The sequence below is a fragment of the Petaurus breviceps genome, unplaced genomic scaffold, assembly GCF_028583685.1.
Source record: "Petaurus breviceps papuanus isolate PSGF00001 unplaced genomic scaffold, PetGlider_PUasm1.0 175, whole genome shotgun sequence".
NCBI classification, from domain to species: Eukaryota; Metazoa; Chordata; class Mammalia; order Diprotodontia; family Petauridae; genus Petaurus; species Petaurus breviceps.
Genome location: NW_027185764.1, coordinates 48,426,065 through 48,453,034, shown reverse-complemented (window position 1 = coordinate 48,453,034; position 26,970 = coordinate 48,426,065). Strand labels below are relative to the sequence as shown.

Sequence of the window (26,970 nt, the reverse complement as noted above, 5' to 3'; positions counted from 1 at the left end):
TTCACCTTCTGCAAGAAGCCTTTCCTGGTCCCTTCAGTTCCTCATGGCTTTAACTTTCACCTTACCTTCATACACATGCCTGTGAAGTTTGAAGTGGAGGTGGGAGTGAGTACAGTGCCCTTTTTGCATCACTAGCTCTTAACCATGCCTGGCACATAGTAAGTAATTAATAATACTTGTTGGCTAATTGAAAGTTGACTGTTGACATGGTCAGATATTCTTAGAGCTAGTATAAGTTATTGGGCCAAAATAAATAATAAATCAATGAGACAAGAAAATGCATCTCCCTCTCTTTGCAGAATATGAAATATTTGTACTATCAGACATGATTGATCTGTTGTTTAGTTTTGTTGAATAGCTTTTTTTCTACTTTTTTATTCTTTACTTAAAAGGGATGAATCTGAGTAGGGAAACTAAGGGATGTTGTCAGAAGTGAAAGTTATCTAAAAATGAATAATATCAATAAAAAATTAAAAAAACATTACTCTACTATGACTATAATGGGGAAAATAAATAGACGAAACAATAGCTTACCAATTCTTTAATTTGAAAGCGTATCTTATGTTCTACCTTTGATTTTCGATTTAACTTTGATCAATTTACTTTTCCTCTGTCGTAATATTCTCATCTGTAAAATAGATATACTAAAATTAATATTTGTAAAAACATGTAATTTGTAAAAACATAACATGTATATAAATATGTTGGCCAAAGATTAAAAAACATATTGGTAGAAAAAAACTATTATTTCATTTTGTTTTGTCCTTTCTGAAATCCTCAAAGTATTTTGTAAGAATATTATTTGAGATATTTGACTTCTAAGTAAACCAGAAACTAATTTGTTCCTCCACTGGAAACCTTAGTAGGGATAGTTTATAAGGGCTTGTATAGGAAAGCAGTTATCTCTTCAAGTCAGTACGAGTTCATTAAAAGCAACCATATCTCTTCACTAAAAAACAATCCAGAGGCGGAGTCAAGATGGCTGAGTAGAAGCATGACCCTCAAGCAGCTCTGGCTTCCACCTTCCCCAATCAATGTCAAAAGGGGACTATGAACAAACTCTGGAGCTGCAGAACCCACAAAATGACAGAGAGAAACTAACCTCTTGCTGAGGACAGCCTGGTAGGCCAGCAGGAATCGGCCAGCACAGTGCTCTGGGAGCTCAGCCCAGGCCCGCCTTGAGCCAAAGGTTTTAGTCCCAGGGCGGGTCTGACCAGCTACCAGCAGGAGGGACTCCAGATCAGCAGCAACTATGGCCATTTTCAGATTTATCAACACACAGATGCAAAGGACAAAGTGAGAGGTCAGTGCAATCTGGACTTTGGGACCCAGTAAGAGGGAGTATGTCGGCCCCGGGGCAAGAAGCCTCTGAGACACTAGCACAGCCAGGCAGCACCATGTGGCAGCTTCAGCTCCTGGAGCAAGGCATGGAACAGGAGGAAATCAGTGAAGTCAGAACTCCTGCACCAAAAGCTTCAAAGGAAAATACAAGCTGGTTACAGGCCATAGAGGACCTTCAGAAGCAGATGAGAGAAGTGGAGGAAAAATTGGGAAGAGAAAAGAGAACGAAGCAAGAAAATTATGAATGAGAGTCAGCAGCCTGACTGAGGAAAGTAACATCTTAAAAAACAGACTAACTCAAATGGCAAAAGAGGCTCAAAAAGGCAATGAGGAGAAGAATGCCTTAAAAAGCCGAATTTGCCAGATGGAAAAAGAATCTCAAAAGCTCACTGAGGAGAATCATTGCTTCAGAATTAGATTGGAGCAAATGGAAGCTAATGACTTTATGAGAAATCAAGATGCAATTAAACAAATCCAAACAAATGAAAGAATAGAAGGCAATGTGAAATATCTCATGGGAAAAACCACTGACCTGGAAAATAGATCCATGAGAGAGAATTTAAAAATTATTGGACTACCTGAAAGCCATGATCAAAGAAAGAACCTAGAAATCATCCTCCAGGAAGTTCTCAAAGAAAACTGCCCTGATGTTTTAGAACCAGAGGGCAAAATAGAGGTTGAAAGAATCCACAGATCACCTCCTGAAAAAGATCCCCAAAAGAAAACTCCTAGGAATATTATAGCCAGGTTCTGGAATTCCCAGATTAAGGAGAGAATATTACAAGCAGCCAGGAAGAAACAATTTGAATATTGTGGAAACACAATCAGGATAACGCAGGATCTGGCAGCTTCTGCACTGAGGGATCGAAGGACTTTGAATATGATATTCCAGAGGTCAAAGGAGCTGGGATTAAAACCAAGAGTCACCTACCCAGCAAAACTGAGTATCATTTTTCAGGGGAAAATATGGTCATTCAGTGGAATAGAGGACTTTCAGACATTCTTGCTGAAAAAACCAGAGTTGAATAGAAAATTTGACATTCAGATAGAAGCAAGAGAAGCATGAGAAGGTAAACAGGGAAAAGAAATCATAAGGAACTTATCAAAGTTAAACTATTTACATTCCTACATGGACAAACAATAATTGTAACTGATGAAACTTTTCTCAATATGAAAATAGTTGAAGGGAAGAGAAATATATGTGTGTGTGTCTATATATGTGGGTATGGGGCATATGAATACGTATGTGAATGTGTGTATATATGTTTACAGGTAGACATAGATAGAGGGCACAGGACCAATTTAACAGGAAGGGATGATACTTAAAAGGTGAAATTAAGAGGTGAGAGAGGAATATAATGAGAGGAGATGGGGAGAGACAGAATGGGGTAAACTATCTGATATAGAAGAGGCAAGGGAAAATGGTTACAATGAAGGGGAAGAATAGGAAGGCAAAAAGGAATGGGTCAACCTTATTCCCATTAAATTTGGCTGGGGGAGGGAATGACATACACACTAAATAGGGTATCTCATCCTACAGGAGAGTAGAGGTGAAGGGGATGAGAGGAAAGGCAGGCTGGGGGGAGAGAAGTTGGAAGCACCCACTTTTGAAAAGGGACTGGATCAAAGTAGAGAATAGAACAAGTGGGAGGTGGTATAGGAGGGAGGGAAATATAGTCAGTCTTTTACAATATATCTACTATGTTATTGTTTTGCATTAGCCACACATGTACAACCTATACTGAACTGCTTATCTTCCCAGTAAGGGTGGGTGACAAGGGAGGAATGGATTGAATCTGGAATTCCATTTTAAAATCAAATGTTTAAATATACATATATATATATATACACATTATTATTAATACTATTTTACATGTAGTTGGGAAATAAGATATATAGGCACTGGGGCATAGAGATCCACCATGCCTTACTGGAAAAGTTGAAAGGGGCATGGGAGAAATTATGGGAGAGAGAAGATTGGAGCAGGGGATATCCTGTGGGATCACTATTTTGGGGCAGTGGGTAGGGGAAAAATGGGGAGAAAATTTGTAACTCAAAATCTGGCGGAAGCGAATGATGTAAATAAGAAGTTAATAAAGCATTTGAAAAATGAAAAAAAAAAACAATCCAAGCACCAGTATTACAAAACTGGTAGATTAGGAGCATAATACTGACCCATTATATTTGGAGTTTAGTAAAGTATTTGATAAAGGTTGAAAGAAAGTGTTCACCCTTGAAGGCAGGGATTGTTTTGGCTCCCTTCTTTGTATCTCCCCCCTCCCTCCCCTCCTGCAATCCGACATCCACCCCTGAGCACCACTTTTAACATTATGGTTCTTGACAAATGTTTGTTCATAGTCAAAGAGAGTAGGATGACCTTGGCCTCTTATAAGAGGATTCTTGGTTCTGACCTGTTGAACTCTGAGATCTTTGTGGTTGTGAAACTCTCTGTGTTTCACATACTGGCAGCCCTCTGTGTTTCACATGTATAGGAAATGACAGAATTTTCAGTCTGCAGGCCTGCTGACTCCTTTTACAGATGAGAAGACTAAAGGCCTGGGGGGGGGGGAAGTGGGTCGGGGGACGGACTTGTCCAGAGCCATGCTTGATGGAGGCAGAGAGCCAGGATTGGAGCCCAACCTTCTTGGTTCCTCATTGAGTGCTCTGCTATGCTGCTGGAGGCAAGTCAGTTGCTGTTGTACAATCTGAGCATTAGCCGAGCTGCACCAATCCAATAAACATTCATTGAGTGCTTACTATGTGCTAGGTACTTTGCTAAATTCTGGGGTTACAGTTAAGAAAATGAAAGATATTTCCTGCCCTCAAAGAGCTTATAGTCTAAACAGGGAGATAGCACACAAAAAAAGGTAGGAAATAATTGGTGACCTGACCTTGGGTTTATTCAACTCTCAGGAACAAGATACCCATCCTAGGATATGCTCATCACCTCCAATCTCACAACCATTCAGCTAACTCAGGCCTCCATTGACACCACCTGCCTTACCCTCTTATCTCTCCTCTTATTTGAGGGCTAGAAGGTAGAGTACCAAACTTCTTCCAGTGCCTTCCTTTACAGAAAGCAGAAGCTGGACTCTCTGTTCACTCTGCATCTGCTGCTCTGCCTGGTCTCAACTCCATGGAATAAGATACCCTGTAGTGTCCCATCCCCACCCCCACTCTCACTTTCCTCTTTATATAAATAAAACACAAAGTAAATAGAAGGTGGGCAGCTGGGTGGCACAATGGCTAAGAGTACTGTCCCTGGAGTCAAGAAGACTCCTCTTCCTGAGTTCATATCTAAACTCAGATACTATCCGTGTGACCTCTGGCAAGTCACTTAACCCTGTTTGTCTCAGCTTCCTCATTTCTAAGATGAGCTAGGGAAGGAAATGTCAAACTACTCCAGTATCTTTGCCAAGAAAAAACTCCAAATGGTTGAAAATGACTGAACTACAAAGACAGAGAGAAGGTTGTTAGGGAAAACACTAGCAATTAAGCAACCTGGGTGGAGGTGGGGAAGAGATAGAATCTGAAAAGGCATCAGATTTAAGGTGGTGTTCAAGCTTTGTCTGTGAGGGGAGAGACATGAATAAAGGAGACTAAACAAGAGGTGATGAGGGCTTGAACTTAGGTGTCAACTGTGTCTTACACTTGTAATTTAGAAATTTACTTTATGGTCTTCCAGTCTTCGCTTGCATAGTATGTATGTGATGGATTAAAACCTGATACTTATGATCTTGTATTTATAACTAAGGATATAAATAATAAATACAGAAATGGCAATAGATAGTATGTTCATCATTCAAGGACCAGCTCAAGTTCAGAGAAGCTCATCTCCAAAAACAGTGCCATTAGATGAAGAGTTTTTCTAGCCACAGCAAATCATAAAAATCTGCTACCAGTTAAGTTGGGATATTTGTCAGTGACTGGAGATACCCATCTTAATGAAACCACAAATTCTAGAACGCATTAATGCTCTTATAATTTCTTTGCTTTTTGCATTTATAGCCATTGGCTATCATTGATCTTTCTTGTTCAGGAAGAAAAAACAAAAACAAAACCATGGGCTGTAACCAAGGAGGGCTGTTCAAGACTTCTCTTTGACATGGGAAGAGGCTTTCAGCAATGCTCAAGTTATTTAAAAGTAAACTCTTATGAATGCCTCCAAACAACAAGAAGCAATTCAATTCAATATGATTAACATTTTTAAGTGTTAGGTATTGCAGATACAAGGACAAAAACAAAACAGCCTCTGCCTTCAAGGAGTTTATTAAGAGGGCATATGATGTATACATAGATAATTATGGTATAAAGTAAGGAGTAAAAGGATCAAAAAGGAGATCACATGTACTATAAACATTTGAGGAAGAAGAGAATATTAACATCCATGGTAGGGGGTTATGGAAGACTGTATAAGGAGGTATCACTTTTAGGTGCCTTGGAAGTGAGGAGGGTTGCTTTTTTCTTAGAGCAAATGATTTAAAAATTATATATATATATGTATGTGTGTATGTGTTTGTATACATATATGTATATATGTGTGTATGTATATATATACATACGTCCATAATCTATTTCTCTAACTCCCTTCTTCCCATTGAATAATAACTACCACCAAAAAACACTGCCAAAATAAAAACCTCATAATAAACATGCATAGTTAAACAAATTAAATCCCCACTTGGCCATGCATTTCTCTGCTCTTTAAGTTTATCACCTCTCCGGTAGGATGTGAATGATATAGTTCATCTTCAGTCTTATGGATTAGAAGTTTTTCATTTCATTAATCAGTGTTCTGAAGTCTTTCAAAGTTGTTTTTCTTTGAAATGTTTGCATTGTATAAGTTCTTCTAATTCTGCTTATTTCTCTTAGTATCAGTTCATAGAGGTCTTCCCATTATCTTCTGTAATTGTCCATTTTATCCTTTCTTGTGGCACAGTATTCCATTGCTTTCATAGTATCCAGGGTTTGTTTAGCTATTCTTCACCAGAAGGATGCCCTCCTAGGTTTCCTTTTTGGGCTACTATAAGAAGATCTGCTATAAATATTTATTGTCCATAGAGGTCCTTTTCCTCTTTCTTTGATCCTTTTGGAGGTATAAGCCTACTAGCTGAATAGCTGGGTCAAAAGACATGCACATTACAGTAACCTTTTGGGCATATTTGTAAATTGCTTTCCAGAATGGCTAGACCACTTCTGTTTTTGCATATATTTTTGTTCATAGGCCTGGCAATATTAAGTGTATCAAAGAGCAGGCACAATTTAGTAACTTTTAGAACATAGGTTCAAATTGTTTTCCAAAATGGCTAGGTGAACTCAGAGTTCCACCAACAGTACACTCATTTGCCTGTTTTCCCCATACTCCCTGCAATGTTTTTTCTCTTCTGTCATCCATGTCAGTCAGTTTGGTGTGAAATGGAATCTCAAAGTTGTATTTCTTTAATTATTAGTGATTTAGAGCAGTAGTATCAAATTCAAATTGAAATGGGAGATGTTAAAATGTGCATAAGAATCCCTTATGTGGCACATAAAGACTGCATATTAACTTAGTTTTAAAATGTAATATTATTTGTGTTTCATTGTATTTTTATTTATTTTGTTAAATATTTTCCAATTACATTTTAATCTGGGTATTATTGTTCACATGTATTATGTGAATTATGGTTCACATGTGTCCGGCAGGTCATGTGCTTGGCACCTCTAATTTAGAGCATTTTGTCATGTGGTTGATGACAGCTTGGATTTCTTCCTTTGAAAAGTGTCTATACCGTTTGATTATCTATCAACTGGGGAATGGTTTTTAATATTATAAATTTGAACCAGTTCTTTATATATTTTGAGAATGACAATTTTATCACAGAAACTTACTGCAAAGATATTTCTCATCTACTTGTTTCCCTTCTAATTTTAACTACATTAGATTGATTGGTGCAAAACCTTTTCAATTTTATATAATTAAAATTGCACTTTTTATTGTGTATGATTCTCTGCATTGATGTTTAGTTATGAATTCTTCCTCTATTCAGAGATCTGAAAGGTAATTTCTTCCTTGATTCTTTTATTTATAATGTGACCTTTTATATCTAGGTCACATATGTATTTGGAGTAGATCTTTGTATATAGTATAAGGTGCTAACCTAAATCTAAGTCTGCCAGACTGCTACCCAGCTTTCCCAGGTTTTGTCAAATAATGAGTCTTTTCCCCAGTAGCTGGAGTCTTTGTGTTTATTGACCTGCAAATGACTACCAGTGCTAAAAACTCAGAACAAGAAGAGGTCTCTGTGCTCAGTGCTAGAAGTTATCATTTGATATGAGAAGAGCCGTTTGGCATAGAGATGCAATCCTATCTGCAGTGACAGAAGATACTCAGAGGAAGTTAGTCCTTCTAGGTGGCTGGGAAAATCCATATCAGTGAGTTCCAGGCCACAAAGAAGCATGAAATAGGGAATGTTGACAAAATGGCACCTTGAGTTGCTAAAACAGTTTCACAGGTTCTCTCCCGGATGCTGTTGCCTGAGCCCGAGAAGAGGGTAATCTTGGATGGACATCACGGTATAGAGTGGGGACATTTTATTCTTGCAACAAACAAGTGTAGTCTTGGGGGTTCACTCCACTCTGTATCTGATGTTCTGCCTGGTTTCATCTCCACAGAATAAGATGTCCCTCCCAGGATAAGAAGGAGACATAGACAAGCAGATATTTTGAAAATAATGTATGGAATTATATACTTTAAAAAAAAAGCATTGGTATGAAATGGAACTTTGTGGTTTCATATACAACCTCCTATTTGAGTTCTGTGTGTATGGGCTTATTCTTTATTTTTTTTGGTGTTTAAGTTCAGAAAAAGAAAATTAGAAGTACTACATAGGCATTGTTACAGAGTCCAGGTAAAAGTTCATTGCCGAGGATTCATCTCTTTCATGACATTATCTAACACAGTTTAATGGTATTTGTGCATTGGAAATAAGAAAGATGTGGTTTTGCTTTTGCTGAATTTATCAGCTATGATCCTTATGGCATCAGGATGCTAAACTCCTGGACTGAGGATTTACATACCATTGTGGAAATTCTAGTGCTCTAAACAGTTTGCTTTAGTACAGCTTCACAAATAAAAGTCTTATTTGTCTAAATAGAAATGACTTTTCCTTTGTTATTTTTATTTTTATGGATCCTGTTTTCACATAAAAGAGAAACATTTTCATTTTAAGTCTCTATGTAAGCAATCCTTAACCTTTTCTGTGTCATGGTCCTTTTTTGCAGACTGTGGAAACCTATCGGCCCCTCTTCAGAATAATGTTTTTAAATGCATTTAAAAATACATAGGATTACAAATGAAGCCAATTATATTAAAATAGAGCTATGGAAATTTAAAAAGGTTCATGGATTCAAAATTGATAACACTCTGTATAAAAAATCATTTTGCCAATTTCACTTGTGCTTAGAAATGTTCTCCTATCTTTCATGGCCTGTGCAGTCTGGGAGATCACTTGACATCCTAAAAGCTAACAGACAGTTACAAAGACCAGAATTTCCTCAAATTAGACCAACCCTTCACATCAGGATGCAGCTGGGACCACTGGCTTTTCTGCTAAGCAAGGATCTTGTCATCAGTGACATGAACACTCTGCTTTTTAAAGTATTTGTTCTCTTGTAAATTAAGGTTAGGAAGTTGTTAATGGGGCTTTGAAGTCAGGCTCTATTTCTTACTCATAGTGCAGTAGCTATTTGGGGAAAGGAAGAACAATCAGCACTTTTAGAATGCAAATTCCTCCACTGAAGGAAGAGTGACTTGTGTTTATATGTGCTATATAATGTTTAGCCTGTGCTGAATGTTTCATACATCCTCAGTTCCTCAATGGGAGCCTAGCTATTTGCTGAGCTACTCATTTCATCCCTTATGGCTAGATAAAAGTGAGACTAGCTTATATTGTTTGAGTATCTATATATTCCCATTGCCTAATTTCCTGACAGTGGAAAGCCTATATTTAATTCAAGTTAATATTTGACTCTTATAGCTAGAAGGAACCTTACTTGGAAGTAAAACTGAAAGTTATATTTGGAAGACCATTTCTTTCTTTTTTTTTTTTTTTAAAGCAATCAGGGTTAAGTAACTTGCTCAAGGTTACATGGCCAGTTATTTTTCGGTGTGGTACTAAGTATCTGAGCCCAGATTTGATCCCCAGGGCATTCCAACACTGGAGCCAGTGCTCTTACTCACTGAGCCACCTGGCCTCCCCTAAGCAATTGGGGTTAAGTAACTTGCTCAAGGTTACACGGCCAGGTGTTTCTGAGTGGGTGCTAAGTGTCTGAGCCTGAATTTGATCCCCAGGTCATACCGACACTGGAACCGGTACTCTTACTCTCTGTGCTACCTAGCCGCCCCTGGAAGACCATTTCTTACAGATGAGAATGTCACTCATGGTACTGTCGAATCAGGATTTGAACTCAAACATTCCTACTGTCAATCTATTTCTCTTGCCACAATACTAAGGAAGGGGTTCTAGGCCTTCCTCTTTCTTCTAGCTACTCAGGAGCATATTTATAGAATAAAAGAATCTTGTTGGCTGTTTTGCATCTTACTTCAAGGTGGAGGCCTTTGAGGTGTTTTGTGGTTCAGGTATAAGTCACACTGGCATAATACCTCTAAATGAGGAAGTCCTTATAATGGAAGACTCATAAGAACATAATTTATTTATCACTGCAACCATTTTGCTTTCTCTACCTATAGGGCTGGCTCTATTGCAGTATTTGTAATAATTATAAAATTGTTTTCCTATGCTAAACCTTCCTTGTTCATCAATAGTGGTATTAATTAGATATATCATCACTGTAGGCTCTGTATTCAAAGATGGAATAGAGTAATAAGGAAATGTCAACTTTTCATGATATGTTGGGCTGACCAAATGCTAGTACACCACACTAGAGTGAACAGGTGCTCTATACACAGCTTTTACCAAGGGATAATTAGTCTCTTCCACCACTAAACCACTGTTCTCCTCTTAATGCCAAAACAAAACAACACACATTTAAATGTCTTTGATTTCACTTTTCTTTAGTGACACCCAGAAATCATCTATAAATTAAAAATATAATAAATTTTTAAAATATCATATATAGCTAAGACTGGTTTTGTCTAGGATGAGATGTGGATGCTTCCAGCATGTTCTATTCAATTCTTTCCAGGGGACACATCTCTTTGCTCCTTTGTCAGTCCATGCTGGTAGAAGGCATGGAATGTCTGTGCACAGAGCAGTGGTTTTGTATCTTAAGAAATCTGCCTTTGGAGTTGTATTTTTCATCCCACACTCTCTTTAAGGTGTATACTTTAGGGCCCTTTCAGTACCCTGATTGATTCAAAAATAAGAAGGACATCCTTTTTGTGATTAGCTTTGCAAGTTATCTTGCTCAACACAGTAATTAGGCTTTTACATGAAATGCCCTATATGGTGGGGCCCCTAACTAAATTCAGGAAGCAAACAAGAAAGCAAAAGTATATAATTGGTACTATTTAATACAGGCATTCCTATTCCTGCTGGAGATCTCCTGTTGCTTCTGCAGTTTTGTGAAATCTGAACTCATGGCTGACTTAATAGTCATCCATATGGACTATAATTTTTCTTCTAGTACATGTAAAAACCCATCATCACAGTCATCTTCCAGCATAGGCACGTAACTAAATCCTAAATTCAGATTTTAAGAGTTTTATCCTTTGTGTGTATGCCTTTGGGCATCAGGAAAGTGAATACATATACATATATATATACATATATGTATATTAGAAACTAGACATAGTTGTTGATTGTTATAGGAGTTAGGAATCTACATGAGGTCTTCCATATGTGTTTAACAGAAGATGAAAAAGATAAAATACTTACATTTCAAAATAACTTTTTCAAGATTATTTTTTCTTCTTTATAGATCTATGATTTTGCTTTCTTGGATTGCCACCTTTAATTTGGGAAGTTTACCGTGGTAAATATGCATCATACTCAAATTAGTATCTTAATGATTGTGTGCATCTCACCTGAGACAAATACTTTGTGCCCATTTCAATACGTGTCTTATAATATGAGCTCCAGAAATCCAGGAAATATACCATATCAGAGCATGTAACATAATGAGTGCTCCAGAGATAGTAAGTAGAGAATGATGATGACTTGATGGTTATGGTGATTGATGATGGACTGATTTGGGAGAATGATAGTTATGGTGTATGTTTTCTGACTCCTTTTTTATTTTCTGTATTCACGGTACCTGGCTTCTTTCTTGTAATTAATCTTTATTTCTATTAAAGTATACTTTAGTCACTTGACCTTATAATGCATTGAGTAGTCACCTGAAAGAGTTAATAGTGAGAGGAATCTGGTCCATTATGTGAATTAGTAACCTTTCCATTTATTAGGCTTCCAAGGATTTCATGAATTATTGGCCAGGAGATTTCCCAACTTTTGAATTTTTTGCTTGATTTTTATATTCAATATCATTTACCACAGCTGCTATTTTCCATACCCCAGAACAGATGACCTGATTATAAGATATTCCTATAAGAAATAAATGTAATGCTAAAATTTATCTCTACCACATTTAGCTTTTTTAATCCCACAGTATCTACCAAAATAATTTTAAAGATGAATAAAAAGGACATCTCTCATATACTTTTTATGGTATATTCTTGAAAAGGAAAAATAATAGAAGTCAGAATCAAGATTTAAGTTCAAGTCATTAGTGACTAAGCTTTTGGTAAAATAAAATTCTACTGAAAAGTTCACTTGAATAAACTTTTTTTGGATAAACTCCTAGTATAAAATATAGTTGTTGTCCTTCATTCTCAAAGAGGACTAAAATGACATCACTATGCTAGAGTCAAGGTTCAGTGTGGCCCGCTGTGACTGAGCAGACCAATACAAGTTCAGAATGATCTACTTCAGGTTGGGCACAAATAGTCCATATGAACATTTGGGGTGTATTCCCTAAATTTGTGCATCTATTTCAATTCTGCTATTGCTATTTCATTTCTCCTTTGCTCATAGAGCACAGCACCTTCTCTGATGTGGGCACACCATTCTGAGCAAGCAATTTATAGCATTATCTGAAGCTTTTAAAATAATCATGTTCTCATACTATTTCTTTCTTTTCCTTTGGCTTACATGTGATAAGACAGTTCTAATTCTCTTAACTCTCTTACTGTTTTTCTCTTTCTCTTTTAATGATTCTTTCTTATTCCTGCCCTTCCCTCCTTTTGGATATTTTCCACTCCCCTTTTCTCTCTGTACTTTCCTCTTTAGAGATTTCACATGTTTCCACAACTTCCACTATTAAGGTCATAAAGCTCCAATATCCATCTAAACCCATGATTTCTTTCCTGTAGAACAATCCTACTGACTGTTGGGCATTTCTACTTGGTCACCATCTTAGGTGCAACATCTCCTTACAATTCATCTCTTCTCTTCACTTTTTCCTATTTCTGTTAATACTACCAAGCCTCAAAACCTTAGACTCATCTTGGACTCACTCATAGCTGACCCAATACAATCAAATCCAAAGTTCTATTGATTTTTCTTCCTTTAGAGGTCTTCTTTTTTCTATCTTTCCTTTCTGTTCTTACTATCTACCATTCTGATTCATGCCTCATAACTGGGCTATTGCTAGAACTGCCTAATGTTAGCTGTTGTCGTTATTATTGTTCTCATTTTTTGGTGTTGTTGCAAGATGACTGCATCAGCTCAGCTAGCTTTTTGAAAGGGAGCAATTTGGGAGGGTCATCCCATTTCTTCATTTAGCCCAAACTATTATGTGGCATGGTGATTTGGGAATATACTATTCAGAAAGTTTCAGATAATGCTATGTTGGTGTACTTGGAACTCATCTTCCCCTCCCCCCACCCAAAAATTGTGCACATGAAGTTTTTAAAAGAATTCCATATTTGCCACAGCTTATAGCTACCTATGCTTCACCCTAAAAGCTATCTAATTTCCTGCTGAAGGAGGTTATCTCCGCTGCCACTTCTGGTATTTTCTTGAGTTGCTTTCATAGAACTGGAAAAGATGCTAAAGAAAATATTGATCTCTACCTTCATTCTGTAAATGAAAGTATTGGAATAAAGAAAGGTTAAAGACCTAAAGTTAGGTTAGTGACATAGCTGGAACCTGGAAACAGGCCTTGATTCCCAGCCCATCATTCATTTCTCTGCTCCCTCTTGCCCCTTTTGGCCTTTAGTACCCTGGACTTTAATAATTCCAGCAGTTAGTACACATATGTTGAAAAGTTGTATATATTTAGGATGCCCTGCACAAATAGAAGAGGTATAGATTTTCAGTCATCTTCTATGTACGTAATGTCACAAATTATCCATACTGAGCTTCTTCTTCTTTCAGTTCCAATCATGTAAAGCATATTTACAAGACTGAAATTTAACCAGTCATAATTTCAGAATTTAAACATAGTAAGCAAAATTTAAACAAATTTAAACATGACAGTTAATATCATTGTGAATCTGATTTTAAAATGCAAAACTATTTGCAGTCTTCTATTTAGTCTTTCGAATATGGTTTTTAAAATATGTTGCCATATTCTCATTTGTTTTCTATGATGTTATCAATTCTTTTCACCATAAGCAAAGGTGAAAATTTTTAATTGATCTTATAATTAATAGGTTATACATTGTTATGTTGGTAATTTGGTAGACCTTGAATAATTGTTAAGTAGAAATGCATGCATTTTTTTTCAAAAGGTGATAGATGCAAATATGTCAAAGATTGAGGCACTTGGCCTTTCAGAACTAGTGATATTTTGTTACAAAGTAACCAGTTGTAGTGCCAATGCAATATTCATAGTGCTGATGGCAACCATAAATATGCCAGCATAGTGCTCAATCGCAAGATATAAACAGACTCTCCATATAGAAGACAGAAGCAAAACATTTATTCAGACATCAGAAAACCGAATCCATCATAGCAACATAGAAATTAATACACAGCAACGTAGCAGAGAGCCACACCATCCTTTAGCCTTCCCACACACCAACACAAGCCTAGCTGTCACAGCAGATAGCACACAACCAACATTTACTCACAAACCTGTCTCCTCCATCCTTCTTTTCCTCCCTCTGTCTCTAGCAGCTCTGACTCCCAGTTTCCTATGGGCTGTGCTCCACCCTTCAGCAAGCTCCTCCCCCCACAGTCTCCATGTAATTACATTCAGCCTATTAAGGGGCAGTCTATATCTTCAAAGTAGGGAAGGTCTTCAAATTCCCTTAGACTTATTAAAGGGCAGGGAAGATCTTCAAATTCCCATTCCCATTACACGAGATTTAAAAGAAAATTGCTTGCCACTGGGTCTTGTTATATTATCCACATTAACTTCCAAGTAGTATGTGTATAGTTACCAACCTACAAAGAAATTAAATTTAAAAAGCAGCTAAAAGATCAAAGTTTAACTCTGAAAAATGATATTTTATTTGAGTTCTTCTTTCTTCCTGGATTATATCCATAATGAGTTTTCCTTAAATTTCCTTTGAGAGATTATTGTTACAGTCAGTTATTGAACGTGTAAATATATATGCATATACACATATATATGCATACATACATGTGCACACATGTGCACACTCACACATGTGTGTATGTGAATTGTACCCTACAATTTGGCTGAGAACAAGACGTTGATGTTTGTATACTGAAAAGTTCTTCAGACTTGGTAGTTCTGCTTTCTGTTAAATGACCAGAAGCTTGATATCTTAAAAAGGATTTTCTTTGATTTATAAGCATCTATATTACATTTTATCATAGAGTTTGGTAGATATTTTTTCCATGAAAAGTTTGCTTCTAAATTGTAGCTTCCAAATAGCTTACTGGTCCTTGAATTAAGAAGCCATATAATTCAATTCAATTTAATCCATATTTATTAGGTGTCTATTAAGTTCCAGGCTTCTGTGCCTTGGGAAAACAAATGAAAAAGACACACGATTTCTGCCCTCAGGTAGATTATTGCTTAAAGTTAGGGATATAGCAGGTATACACATAATTATGAGTACTATGTCAGCTATAGTAGGAGCAAAGGAGAAATCCAAACAGAGCAAGCCAAGAGGAAGAGAACGTTTCAGATTTGAGGTTATCAGGAAAGGCGTCCTGGAAGAAGTAATGCCAGAGCTGGGCCTCCCATAGAAAGAAGGATTTTTCACAGGTAGAGAGCAGGACAGAGCATGGTCTAGCTGTGATTGAAGCCTGCATAAATGCACTAAAGTAGGGACATACAGGACAGTTTCAGAGAAGAGCTAGCAAATCGATTTGACTGGAAGATAGCATGCATGAAAGATAATAGTGAGAAATTAAAACTAGAAAAATCACTTGGAGCCATATTTCATAAAGGCCTTAAATTCTAGGCTAAATAATATTTTTCTATCTAATTCACTGGGGTTTTTTGAGCGAAAGAGGGTAGTGTTTAGACCCCTACATTATGAAAATTATTTTGGCAGCCATGTAAAGAATGTCTTGGATAGGCAAAAAACTGGAGGCAAACACACCAATTGGAGGTTATTCTAATAATCCAGGCTAGAGGTGATGAGAGCTTTAGCTAGATTGGTAGAAGTATATATGTAGGGGAGAGGAGGGATACATGAAAGTAAACTTTGCACATGACATGTTTTTTTTCTTTTCTTATTTTATATTTAAGTTTATAACTTTTCTTTTCCTTTATTAGTATATATTTAAGTTTTAGTATTTGTCTAAAATAAAAAAAAAAACATTTTTAAAAAGAAACTAAACTTAACCAGACTTGGCAACTGATTACATTTGAAGGGACAGGGAAGGATTCAGATGGATGGTATTTTTAGACAGAAGGGAAGAGGCCTGGAGGCCAAAGTTGTGAGAGGAGGTAAATTATAGTCAGAATGAGGGCCTAGAAAAAAAAATGAAATAGTATGGAATTAAGGAAAGAAGTGGAGTCATTAGTCTTGGAAATGAGGAAGGCCACCTCATCTTTTGAGGCAAAGAAGAGAAAAAGGTCTTGACTTTAGGATGGGAAATGAGGAAGCTCAAGATGCAGTGTCTTAATCGTTATAGTAAAAAAGGAGGCAAAGTTATTTATTGAGGGAAAAGTAAAATCCAAGTGTTTTGGTGGGCTTTGAGAGAGAGAGGAAAAAAAAAAGATTTGAAAAATATACTTTAGATAATTTAATAAAATTGTCCAGCACTACATTGAGTTTATTGGAAAAGGCCTGGAAAGTTCCGGGGGGGGGGGAGGGGGAATGGGTCAAGGGAGGAGGTGAGGAGTGGTAACTCAAGTTTTGTGATTAGCGAAGCAGGATCTCAAGCTGTACCAGAGAAGGCAGAGAATTCCAAGGTAGAGGATAGGGTCTTTTTTGAAATTATAAGAGAGAAGAAGGTAAAACTGGTATAGAGCTGGTGACCTAGAGGAGGGATCAAGTTTATAATGAAGGCAAAAAGCTGACTCTGGAAATGTGAAATGGTTGGGGCAAGGGAGGGGACCTGCAATTGTTATTAGTGGAGAACATGAAGATCCTGAATCTTAGAGATCAAGCAATTTCTGGTTATGAGGTATCAGAGATCCGTAAGGAGAAGAGCCTTTAAAGGCAATCTATCAAACCTTCTTTTTGTATGAAAAACACAGGAAAGATAGACTACTTTTCCAAGGTTGTGAGTAGTTAGTAAGCATCAGAAGTGAAATTTGAATTCTGGTCCTTCATTCCAATCAAAGCATTTTCCACTGTACCATACTGCTTCCTGGATGTCTGTGGTCGAACAGATGTACAGGTAATGGGAAGTAAGGAGGTCATAGCTTTATAGTTTCAACCTAACTTAAAAATAGAATAATTTTTTTTTACAAATTTAAAGATCCAAGAGTCATTTGTATTGTAAAGATTCACCTCACCCTGTACCTTGCCTCATTTGGCCTTTTTAAAAATTGAGCAACCTTGAAAAACATCCAAGTTGTATTTAGTATTTAAAAACTAGAATTAACTTTTGTAATATTTCAACCTTGAAATAACTTGTGAACTGATGTTTAAAAAAACAAAAGTGAGAAGCATTTTCAGTGTTGCTGCTAGTAAGGAAAATCTGTCAGTTAATTTATAGTTGTACCAGCCACAGCTTAGAGAAACTGCTCAGAATTAAACAAGCCCGGTCTAAAAAAACCACACAACAACACTTCTATGAATTGGAACAATCAGCTTTTGACCATTAATGCTACTTAGGCCAGTTTTCCAGGGCAGCTAGGTGGCACAGTGGACAGAGGCCTGGAGTCAGGAACAACTGAATTCAAATGTGGCTCCAGATACTTACTAGCTGTGTGACCCTGGGCAAGTCACTTAACTTTACTTACCTCAGTTTCCTCATCTATAAAATGAGTTGGAGAAGGAAATGGCAAATCATTCTGGTGTCTTTACCAAGAAAACCCTAAATGGAAATCACAAATGGTTAGACATGACTGAAAAACTGAACAACAATTAAATTATTATTGTTACGACTACCACTGCTATCTGTGCAGTAACTCAAATGGTACTGCCTTTGCCTCCTCCTCCTCCTCTTCTTCCTTCTCCAGGTAAATGGACTTCCCTTCCTGTGTTCCTCAGTCCCGCCTGCTCTGCCTCTTGTACCTTCTCTCCTGCACATGAAACTGCCTGTTTGTCAATATAGCGACACCTTTGTTTAAAAAAAATAAGTCAATGTTTAGCATAATGAACATAGGCAGGACACTGTTTTTCTTATGTAACTATAACCCATGTGATAAGCTCTGGGAAAAGGGCAAATTATAGTTCTCTGGAATATTAAATACATCAAAATGTTTATATGGATCCACACAAAGACTCAAAGCCTTCTTAAGATTATGTGGGAATGCGAGCTCTTCAGTCTTTGTGAAGCTGGTGATTTTTTGAAGCCAGATTTCCAGCCTTACTGCAGGCATTTTTCACCTCTCCTAGGAGCCATTTTGCTGTTGTTAAAAGGTAAAGAATGGAAAAATTCTGGCATAAGGAAAGTGTTTCTGTTTTCGTACTTTACTTCTGAGTACAGTATAATTGTCCTGTCCCTATAATGTACCACACATTGTACTAAATGCTAGGATATAATTAATAAAAAGACAGTCCCTGCCTGCAATGAGCTTACAATCTAAAGAGGATGGCAACACACAAAAGGAGGCAGGAACAGATGGAAGAGACATCAAGGGGTAACTGGCGTGAGTGTAACTTGTTCTGTGAAACTGAGACCAGGAAAGGCAGCAGACACAAAATGGTACTTTGAGTACTTGAATATTGTGATTTTAGATTATTGGATGCTGGACACTTGAATATATTTAGGAATGCACATACTGATTTTGACACAAACTCACTTTGTAATATATTCTAATTATCCATTGTCTTGTTCTTTTTGATATTATACAACAGAATGCCATTCTTTACCTGACCAGAATCTGATTAAACAATGAGAATCTGTTTTTTTAGCAAGTTTTCTAAAATTAAACGTAAAGGGTATCTGTTGATTCATCCACAATAGCATTTGCAATTTTATTTATTTTTCTAGTGGTGGTGGTGATGGATTTTACTCACAAAGTATTATTCAATCTACCCTTTGACAATCTTCAATTAGGATTTTTCCCCCTTTCTTCTTTGATAATGCTTTGTCCCTGTCATTAGTTTTGCTTAATCTATTTTAAGCAACCTTAATTGCAAGACTCTTTTCTTCTCACCTTCAAACCCTTCCTGTAACCATTTTTCTTTTTTCTTTAATTTTTTGGTCTTTATTAATTTGTTTGTTTACTTTTAGTTTACAAGATTCAGTTCCACAATTCCTTGAGTTTCAAATTTTCTCTCCCTCCCTCCCCTCCCCTGCCCCCATGGAAGCATACAATTAAGTATAGGATCAGCAAATACTTTCACATTAGACATTAGTCAGGTTATAAAGAAAGATTGTATCAAATGGAATGAACAATGGGAAAGAGGAAACAAAACCAAACAAGAAAAAGATCAGGTAGTTTGCTTCAATGTGGATTCAAACTCATTTCTTTCTAGTTCTTTCTCTGGATGTAGATATCTCTCTCCATAGTCTATCAGAGTTGGTTGTCAAACATACACTGTGTCTGTTATTGTGTACAAATTTCTCCTGGTTCTATTCTTCTCACTCAGCATCAGTTTGTATAAGCCTCTCCAGGTAAATATGAAGTCCATCTGCTCTTCGTTTCTTATAGCACAATAGTATTCTATTATATTCATGTACCACAACTTATTCAGCCATTCTCCAATTGATGGCCCCCCCCCTTAATTTCCAATTCTTTGCCACCACAAAAAGAGCTGCTATTAATAATATCTTTGTACATATGAGTCTTCCTCCCACTTCTATGAACTCTTTGGGATACAACCCTAGAAGTGGTATTGCTGGGTCAAAGGGTATGAAATTATTTATAGCCCTTTAGGCATAATTCCAGATTGCTCTCCAGAATGGTTGGATCAGTTCACAACTCCACTAGCAATGCATTAGTGTTCCAATTTTTCCACATCCTCTCCAGCATTTGTAATTTTCCTGTTTTGTCATCTTAGCCAGTCTGACTGGTGAGATGTGGTACCTCAGAGTTGTTTTGATTTGCATTTCTCTAATCAATAGTGATTTAGAGCATTTTTATATGCTTATAGATATCTTTAATTTCTTCCTCTGAAAACTGCCTGGTCATATGCTTTGACCATTTATCAATTGGGGAATGACTTGTATTCTTATAGATTTGACTCAGTTATCTATGTATTTTAGAAATGTCCTTTATCAGAGCCATAGATTGTAAAAATTCTTTCCCAATTTCCCACTTCCCTCTTAATCTTGGTTACATTGGCTTCGTTTTACAGAAACTTTTCAATTTATTGTAATCATAATTATCCATTTTGCATTTTATAATGCTCTCTCATTCTTGTTTGGTCATAAAGTCTTCCCCTCTCCACAAATCTGACAGGTAAACTATTCCTTGCTTCCCCCTATTGCTTACAGTATCAGCCTTTATACCTAGATCATGCACCCATTTAGACTTGATTTGGGTACATGGTGTTAGATAATGGTCTATGCCCAGTTTCTACCATACTATATTTCAGTTTTCCCAGCAGTTTTTGTCAAATAGTGAGTTCTTCTCCCCAAAACTGGTGTCTTTGGGTTTATCAAACAAAAGATTACTATAGTCATTGACTGCTGAATCTCGTGGGCCTAATCTATTCCATTGATCCACTCCTGTATTCCTCAGCCAGTACCAAGTAGTTTTGATGACTACTGCTTTATAATACAGATTAAATTCTGGTATAGCTAGTCCACCTTCCCTAGCATTTCTTTTCATTAATTCCCTGATAATGTGAACCGTTTGTTCTTCCAAAGGAATTTTGTTACTATTTTTTCTAGCTCTATAAAGTAGTTTTTTGGTAAATTAATTGGTATGGTACTATACATATAATTTAATTTAGGTAAAATTGTCATTTTTATTTTATTAGCTCGACCTAGCCACAAGCAATTGATGTTTTTCCAATTAGTTAGATCTGACTTTAGTTGTGTGAAAAGTGTTTTGTAGTTGTGATCCCTGTTCCCATTTTTCAACCCTTTTCCTAGTTTTGGGATTTTATTTAACTTAATAATTCCTGGTCTTTCTTCCTTAAGTTCTCTAATACTGCTCACTGCCCAGCTTTTCTCTCTCAGTTAAATGTTTAATTCAAACTCTCTACCTCTTCTCACCTCAAATTTCTTTTGTTTATTGGGTTTTTCTTTTCTCCTGTGCCTTTTTTTTTTTAAAGCAATCGGGGTTAAGTAACTTGCTCAAGGTTACAAGGCCAGTTATTTCTGGGTGTGGTGCTAAGTATCTGAGCCCGGATTTGATCCCCAGGTCATCCTGACACTGGAGCTGGTGCTCTTACTCGCTGAGCCACCTGGCTGCCCCTAAGCAATTGGGATTAAGTAACTTGCTCAAGATTACACAGCCAGGTGTTTCTGGGTGGGTGCTAAGTGTCTGAGCCCGGATTTGATCCCCAGGTCATCCCGACACTGGAGCTGGTGCTGTTACTCGCTGTGCTACCTGGCCCCCCTCCTCCCCCCGTGCCTTTTTCTAAAAAGGATTTCTTTACTTTGTCCTCTTCATGAAATCTCTTCCTTTTCTGTCTATTGTAACTTTTATTTCTTTGTCATTACCTTTATAATTAGTTATTTCTTCTTGCCTCTGAATTCCTTATGAAATTAAAGTGTCAGTTTCTTTTTATTTTCCCTCTTCTAATCAATTTTATTCCAATAAATTTCTGTTTTTTATTACCTTTTAGATTTTGCCCCCTCTCCATTTTTATCTATTGCATCTCACTCTTAGAATTGTTAATTCCTTAGAATTTTTCATTCCTAAAGGAATTAATGTGGTTGGAAGCATTGCCTCATGGTAGAAATTTCCCTATATTCCAAATCATCCTGTTCAATTTTATCTCCTACCCTTCCCATGATCATTTTATTCCCCATTTTCCATTCAGTCTTCTTTCTAGGTCCATTTCCTCCCATTCATGAATTCTAGTTGTCCCCTAAAGCTCTGATTTCTCTTCTCCTGAGACAAAATAGTGACCATGGAGAAGTATAACCCTCTAGTATGATTTTTTTTTTCTGTTTCTCACAGGATAGATCCTCTCTGTGCAGCAAGTTCCTGTGAATTAGATCCATTTTAAGGTCCCCATATCTCATTACAAAATACATCTTCCCTTCCTCATGCCACCCCCTAGCCTCGATGGGAGTGTTTTTCGGCAGAACTGTTCTACCACTGAATGGAGAATTCCTCTTTTCTTTTCCTTTGCTAATTCACTCATTGTCCTATGGTCACACTTCTTTCTGAGATACTACATGAGTTATCTTCCTTTTATTTATCATTGTGGACTTGATTAGGGTACCACAAGCTTTACCTCTGTTCTCTTCCTCCCCAGACCCTTTTATGTACCCTCTCATTCTGCAATTTAATCCTACTTAATAAAGCAATTCACTGTGGGGAGTAATATGGTATTAGTTCAGTTGTATTCATCAAATGCCTGAGATTAAATCTACTAACATTTCAAATTTTAGTCAAAAAATAAGAAACCGTATGGAAGCAGGAGGACCTGGTTCAAATCCCGTCTCAGATATTTTAGTAACTGTGAATCTGGGCAAGTCACTTAACCTTTCTGAGCCTTGGTTTTCCTCCTTTGTAGAATGAGGAGGTGTGATCTTTTGACCTTTAAGATTCCTTCTATTTCTAAATCTATGATCCCATGACAATTTCAGGTTTCCTAACAACCTATTACTCCACCTTCTGTCCCATTGCAGTTTGGTAAGATCATCTTGTAAGAAATCAGGAAGCAGTCATTTTTCCTGCCTTTGTGATACCCAATGATTCAAAGATATACTTTGACTTTAACTTTTTATTATTCGGATAGTCCAAAAAGGTATTCCTTCCCTACATTTCAGTAGGAGTAATCATTCCCTGACTGTCTACTTTGAATCTAAAAAATATACAATTAAAAATGAAGAAAAGAATGGAACGGTAATGAACTTCTTGCAGGATGTAACTGAAAATTAGTGACACAGTTAAACAGATGCCCTCTGGTCTGGAGCCATGGAAGTGTCAGCCTCAGATTTCTTTATACATACATAAATAAGCTTTGCTAATTATTAGCCTACCAGTCTTTCTTTAAACATAGATAATTCTGCAGGGGAGAGTAATCTTGGAATTCCAGCTTTAAAAATGGGCACAGAAAGAAAAATTTAAATTGGTTTTAGTTTCAGTTTAATTTTTTCTAAGATCAATTAGAAATTTAAAGAGGCATATAAAGTATTGTGGCACTAGTCATTTTATAACTTTCCAGCAACAAGTTAGCAGAAGAAAATCTGTCAAATTTGGCATTGGTTCAAAAAAAATATGTGAACCTGTCACTGAAAGCAGTCTCAAAGGGCGGACTGCTTTACAGGAGCTAATTAACCTTAGAAAATAATTACACAAATATGCAAATGTTGTTTAGATAATTCCGTGTGTTATCAGCTCAGGTAGTCCATCATAAATGCAGACCTTGCAATGCCTCTGTGTTAGAATCTGGTAGAGTTGATAAGGCTTTGGTTACTGCATCACTTCTGCTCGGTATTTAACCATTAATGATGACAATCATACATTAGTAAATTCAACCTGTCCTCTGAAGGCATCAGAATTCCACTCTTTTAAATCCTCCATGCATTTTTCTATCAGGATGCCCCATTGACTTGGACTACTTAATATTATTTATATTTTCCTATACCAATTACATTGTGGTATTTTGAAATAATCTAGCTTTAAGATACAAAGTTAATCAAAAAAAAATTACCACCTTGGAAATGAAATCCATATACAATCCTTAGGTGGTAGATTCTGTATATTTGTTGTTGTAAGCAAGATGTGAATTTTCCTATATTGGGGTCTGTTTTTGTCAGAAGAATTGTTCTAATAATGATTTAATAATGCTGATTTTCTTTTTGTCAGTGTGGGTGCCTTATCCACTGATGCAAATCCCATCCCCTCTATGAGTTAGTAGATAATTGTTTCTCAAGTTTTACAGTTGCAAAAAAAAGAAAAAATTATCATCATTCTCTGGCCCAACCTGGTCATGAACCTTTCTGAACTTGAATTAGGTCAGTGTTAGGATAATAGACATTCTATAACTAGGCCTATAGTTCACGTCTTAAAAGCTTATTAGCATCATGGTATACACTCTAGCATATACCCTTTGAGAACACCTGTATACCATGAGGACATATCAGGTAATCCACCAGCATTTATTAAGCACCTAGTATGTACCAGGCATAATGCGAAGTGTATTTGTACAAATACAAAAGTGAAGTTCATGCTACCCTCTAGTACCTTACATTCTTTTTCTCTTATTCTTACATTCTAATAGGGGGATATAACACTCTTATAGAATGGTGTCCAGGGAAGGGAGTCCACAGGGCTATAGAAGCATAGGATAGTGTGTTGTCTCTCCAGTGCAGTGGTAGTATTGATTTAAATATATATGAATACTTTAATGCATATGTATATATATACCTATATAAATACTTTATGTATTATTCTTCTCAGAACAAGAGATGTGAAATTTAAAATTGTACACTAGACTTGATAGGTGTGAAATTTATAATTGTGCTTTATATTGATGAATAATTACAAAACTCTTCAAACACTTGTTTGAAATATTTAATTGTTGGAGGTGGCAAATTAGAAAAATAATGACCTCTTCGAAAGAAAAACTTAACTGATTCATACTTAAGTGTAAATAGAATAAAGTGGAATAAAAATAGAATATCCTAGGGAATGGAACTTTCTGCCTCTTCAGGTTTTTCAAATAGCTCAGGCTTTATCTCAGGTATCAAACCTTATAATAAAAAATTTAGGCATTTTAAATGAGAGTCCCTAACCTGTATTACATATTTCCCTGCCTTCTTAAAATACAGTATACTGAACATAATTTAACAGTGCTGGGTCATCATTATGAACATCAATTATTATGCTGTTTTAATACTATAGTATTTTCAGGGATAATTGAGGTATGTAAGAAAGATTCTTTGGTCCTTGATAAGATTTTGCCAGACTGTCATTTTTGAGATGGCCTGTTTTTTATATGAAAAATCTATTGATGTGTCTATAAAATTCTCTTTATACGTAAACACAGATTTTTAGGAATATATCTAACTTAGAAGTCATGTTGATCTATACTTTAACATAATAAATCCTACTATTTGTTCTCATTAATTAGAGCCTATAATTAATTGCTGTGCTATCAAATAGCTTTGTGAGATGGTACCATGAAAAGAGGGCTGGATTTGTAAAGAGAAGACCCAGATTTCAATTCCAGTTTTGCTCCTTAATGCCTTTATGACCCTGAGTAAGGCATTTCATTTCTCCAAGCCACAGTTTTGTCATCTGTAAAATGAGTGGTCCTGATCCTTAAGATCTTTCATGGCAGCAAGATCATACATTTGAGGTTCTGCTCAAATCCATAAAAAAACATTTCAGATTACGTAGAGTCATTTAAAGGATTGCTAGCTCTTGCTTCAGGTAAACATAGTCTGCTTAGGTGGGGAGGGGTTCTAATGGGCTCTACTAGTTTTGTCTACTGTTCTTTAACTTCCCCTAATAAAATTATTAAGTACCTTTTAAAGTGTTTTTATGATTTCATGTATTGGGCTTTTATACCCATAGATAACTTTAATATTTACATTGTGCCTTGTACATGAGGTCTTTCTTGCTCCTATCTGCTAATTCTCTCTCCCTGTCAGTTACTTTATATTTATTTTGTATATATGTATATATATATATATATGTATATATTGTATCTATGTTACTGTCCTTCCAAATAAAATGTAAGCTACTTGTGGACAGGATTTGTTTTATTTTTGTATTCCTTCAGTAAAATGGCAATAATAATATAATGCCTGACAGAGGTATTATGCCAGAAGTGTTACATAAACCTTCAAGCATTATTTAAATAGGCCTCATATTTCATTTTTAATAACCTTTTTTACATTTGAAAAGGCTAATCACCCTGTTTATAGATAGAACACTGCATATGTGCTCTACTGAAAATTCAAAAGTTTTTTTTTTTTAAGTATGTCACATCTACATTCCAAAGGTGACTGATGCCAAATAAAATACATCCAGGAAATCAGCAGTTCATTTTTTTTGGTTAGTTAATTTTAAAGTTACCCAGATAATATTTAGAACAGAATTTCATCATGTTTCGTTTCAGTTCTTGGCAATTTAAAAAAGTTAACTATTAATGAGCTCTTTGCTATATTACCCAATTTGGTGTGATAATCATAAAATGTAGATGGAATATAATAAAGTTGAAACAACAATAAGAGAATCATATTATAGAAAACTCCTATAGTAAGATATATTACATGGTATTGAGCTAGAGGAGGGAATTATAAATCCCCAAACTGACATGTTGGGGTTCTATTTTTTTTTATAAAAGAAGTTCCATTTAGGAAATTATTTGAGAAAAAATGAAAGTTATTTTTAAAATAACCAAAATGGAATATATATTAACCAAATAATATTCAACAAAGTTAAAAAAAACAACCTTTTTTAATATTGTAAGGTAGAAATATTGCTACACTTGTAATGTTAACGGATTTATCACAAGAAAGTTTGGGCAAAAATAATTGCTACAAAATTTCTTTTAAATATTTTATATAAAGAATACCATTTTCTTTTGACTCATCTTTTAAAATTCTGTATACTTTAAAAGACTGCTACAAATTTCCTTACCAGTGTAACTTCGATATTTTCTCCAACTTTGGCATGGGACTAGGAAAAAAGGCTTTGTTTTGTAAAAGAGAGAGGCCCTGGGCGGCCAGGGGGCTCAGCGAGTAAGAGCACCGGCTCCGGTGTCGGGATGATCTGGATCAAATCCGGGTTCAGATACCCAGTACCACACCCAGAAATAATAACTGGCCATGTAACCTTGAGCAAGTTACTTAACCCCAATTGCTTAAAAAAAAAAGAGAGGCCCTAAATAATAATACTTGAAAGAAGTTAAATTTAACAAAATTAAACATCTTATGCAAAATTAAATAATCCTTTTATTTAAATTTTAACATTTGTTTATTTTTTATTATAGTTTTGAATGGA

General features: G+C 36.1%; 1 protein-coding gene across 1 annotated transcript in view; it reads left to right on the top strand.

Moving 5' to 3' along the window:
* ARB2A (ARB2 cotranscriptional regulator A) overlaps positions 1–26,970 on the top strand; it is a 527,996-nt gene that overhangs the window by 280,650 nt on the left and 220,376 nt on the right. The gene's annotated exons all lie outside the window — the stretch shown is intronic.